The sequence below is a fragment of the Cebus imitator genome, unplaced genomic scaffold (assembly GCF_001604975.1).
Source record: "Cebus imitator isolate Cc_AM_T3 unplaced genomic scaffold, Cebus_imitator-1.0 Scaffold110, whole genome shotgun sequence".
In the NCBI taxonomy this organism is placed as follows: Eukaryota; Metazoa; Chordata; class Mammalia; order Primates; family Cebidae; genus Cebus; species Cebus imitator.
The window spans coordinates 1840304-1844203 of NW_016107425.1; the positions used below are offsets into that span (position 1 = coordinate 1840304).

Below are 3900 nucleotides of genomic sequence, written 5' to 3' on the forward strand. Positions count from 1 at the left end.
AAAAAAAAAAAAAAGAAATCAATGTTTCTAGGAGGTTTTTGTGGTTGTTAAGCATTCTTATCTTTTAGAGACATACAGCAAGACACTTAAAATTAAATACAACATCTAGAATTTGCTTCAAAATAATCCAGAGGATGGAGATGAAATGGAGGTATAAATAAATTTAATAATTATTATGGTAATGATCAAAAGTAGGTGATGAGTTCATAGAATTTACATTATTCTCTGTGTTATACATGTTTGAAATGTCACTAATAAAAATTTTGGCCAGGCACAGTGGCTCACGTCTGTAATTCTAACACTTTGAGAAGCCCAGGCAGGAGGATTGCTTGAGCCTAGGAGTTTGAGACCAACCTGGGCAACATAGGGAGACTCCATCTCTACAAAAAGTAAAAATAAAAAATTAGCTGGGCATGGTGGTTCACACCTATAATCCCAACTACTTGGGAGGCTGAGGTGGGAGGATTGCTTGAGCCCAGGAATTAGAGGCTATAATAAGCCATGATCACGGCACTGCACTCCAGCCTAGGCGACAGAGCAAACTCTGTCTCAATAAATAAATAAAATAAAAATAAAACTTATTAGAGGCAGGGCGCAGTGGCTCACACGTGTAATCCCAGCACTTTGGGAGGCCGCGGCAGGCAGATCACTTAAGCCCAGGAGTTCAAGAGCAGCCTAGGCAATATGGCAAAACTCTGTCTCTACAAAAAAATACAAAAATAGCCAGGTGTGGTGGTGTGCACCTGTAGTGCCAACTATTTGGGAGACTGAAGTGGGAGGACAGTTTAAGCCCAGGAGACGGAGGTTGCAGTGAGCCGAGATCGTGCCACTGTACTCCGGCCTGGGCAACAGAGCCAGACCCTGTCGAAAAAAATTTTTTTTTATTTTTTAGAAATAAAACTGTTAAAAGGAAAAATTAGAACAAAAAAGGTGGGAGCCAGGTGCAATGTAATGCACCTGTAGTTTCAGCTGCTCAGGAGGATGAAACATGAGGATTTGAGCCCAGCAGTTCAAGACTGTAGTATGCAATGCTGGTGCCTGTGGATAGCCACTGCACTCCACCTGAGTAACAGAGTGAGACCCATTTCAAAACAAAACATAACAAAAAGTGTGGAAACTCATATTGGGTTTCTAGAACTTAATGAATCCTATAATACTCAAGGTTATAAAATTAACCAGTGGTCAAAACTACACAGAAATTGCTTGCAGTGACCTTACAAAGCCAGCATATGCTAGCTTCATCATCTTTCATAGCAAGCTTGCTACAAAGATTTCATATCATCTTGCTGCTCATAAGGAGTGAGTGTCCAAGTAACAGCATTATAAAAATCTGTCTCATATGCACACAGATCTGCATAGTGGTCTTCAATGAAGTATTTTCCTAAGAAACTAATCTTCCCTTACTTGTCCAATGTTAATTATTCTATATATTTCAAAATGTGTTAATTGAGACAAGGATTTTCTATAGTATATCTTTCATGCAATTTCTGTTTGAGGAAGAAAAATACTGACCAATAATTTTAAAAATAAAAATAGGCTGATTATGGGTTTTCTTTTAAAAGGTATAGCACATTGGTTTTTACAAAATAGTATCAGGAATTGGACATAAAAAATACACCTACCCTGAAATACAGAATACGTAGCTTTAAAACATATTTCATGCTCAGTAGTAAAACCTTCTATATTTATGAGAAGGGGCCAAAAACTTCTTCCTGAACTAGCAAAGGTCACAAACTATCAGCTGGCAGAATGAATTTGGTCCACAGATGTGTTTTCTTCGTCGTGCAAAGTACTATTTTTTAGTTGCATTAGTTGACATTAAGAAATCACAAGATTTCCCATAAATATTCAGTTTTCTGGTTTCTTTTGAAAAACTGCAAGCTTGGACAACACTAGGTTTCTGGTCCCAAGTAGCACTGGCCCCCTGAAGACAAGCAATCTTTCTCCTCCAGAAAGGCGGTCAACCAGGGCTCATCAGTTATCTACAGACCACACTGTCCCGGTGGGTTTGAGACTCGTCACATAGGTTTCCAATTAAGTAGCCCTTTGTTTAAAACATAAAGTCTATGGAATTTACTAAATATCTACATTTTGTCTGTCAGCATATTCAAAAAGGCAAATTATACATTCAGCCAACTTTTGAGCCAGAAGGACCAGAAAGGCAAAAGTTAAGTGATCTTCCTCAAAAACATTCAGCAAATCAGTGAGTCTACTTGAAGACTCCTAACTCCTGCCTTCAATTTGGAGTTCTCCCATTACTGTACGCCTCCTAATCCTCTCTCAATTTTAAAGTTCTAGCTGAAAACCAGAAAGGGTATCTGGCATCTTTAGTGAGTAGACCATTATTGTAAGAAACTGTTGAGGTAATACTCAGCCATCCCTTAATACTCAGTTACCTTCAGATATATTATAAAAATACACAAAAGCACCAACAACTTAAAAATTAGTCAAAAAATAGCCAGTTATGGTGACACATACCCGTAGTCCTAGCTACTAAGGAGGCTAAGGCAAGAGGATCGCTTGAGCCCACGAGTTCGAGGCTGCAATGAGCTATGATTGTGCCACTGTATTCTGGCCTGGGTGAGAGAGTGAGACTGTCTCTAAAAAAAAAATAATAAATATGTCAACTGAGTACATTATTCAGCCTTAAAAAGTAATGAAATTCTGACATATCTTATAATATAGATGTGCCTTGAAAACATTATGCTAAGTGAAATAAGGCAGACATAAAAGGACAAATATTGTATTATTCTACATATGTAAGGCAGCTAAAATAGTAGCAATAAAAAGTGTAGTAGTGGTTATCAGGGGCTGGTTGTAGTGGAAAGAAAGAGAATGGGGAGTCATTATGTAATGGGTATGGGGTTTCAGTATGGAATGACAAAAACGTTCTGCAAATGGATACGATAACAGTTGCATAACAATGTGAATGTACTTAGCGCCACTGAACTGTCCATTTAAAAACCATTAAAATGGTCAATTTTATGTTATGTATATTTTAACACAATAAAAATAAAGTCACCTGAGGCTACCTAGGGTTGTACATTTATCAAAGCTCAGCAAACATACGTTTGAGATTTACATTTTCTTACTATGTATAAATCTTACATTTAAAGAAAAACACTCAAAGGTTGGGCACAGTGACTCACACCTGTAATCCCAGCACTTTAGGAGGCTGAGGTGGGTGGATCACTTGAGGTCAGGAGTTTGAGACCAGCCTGGCCAACATGGTAAAATCCTGTCTCTACTAAAAATACAAAAAAATTAGCCTGGCATTAGGGCACATGCCTGTAATCCCAGCTATTTGGGTGGCTGAGGTATGAGAATTGCTTGAACCTGGGAGGCGGAGGTTGCAGTGAGCTGAGATCACGCCACTGCACTCCAGCCTGGGTGACAGAGACACACCCGGTCTCAAAACAAACAGCAACAACAAAAACCATCAAAACAAATATTGAATACTAGTAAATAATGTGCATGCTAAAATATTTAACAAGTGTATCAATGTCTGCACTTTACTTTGAAATGTTTAAAAAAGATGGATTGATGGAAGGATAGAGGGATGGATGGATTCATGAAAAAGCAAGAATAGTCAGATGTTAATAGCAGAATCTGACCGGGTGCAGTGGCTCATGTCCGTAATCCCAGCACTTGGGAAGGCCAAGGGAGGAGGATTGCTTGAGCCCAAAAGTTCGAGACCAGCCTAGGCAACATAGAAAGACCCCATCTCTACAAAAAATACCAAAATAAATAAGTATTAGCTGGGTACCAGGCAGGCACCTGTGGTCCCAACTACTTAGGAGGCTGAGGTAGGAGGATGACTTGAGCTCAGGAAGTCAAGGCTACAGTAAGCCATGATCACACCACTGCATTCCGGCCTGGGCAACAGAGTGGGGCCCTGTC

General features: G+C 39.3%; 1 protein-coding gene across 5 annotated transcripts in view; it reads right to left on the reverse strand.

Annotated features, from left to right (window-relative positions):
- SLC25A12 (solute carrier family 25 member 12) overlaps positions 1-3900 on the reverse strand; it is a 229436-nt gene that overhangs the window by 76687 nt on the left and 148849 nt on the right. The gene's annotated exons all lie outside the window — the stretch shown is intronic.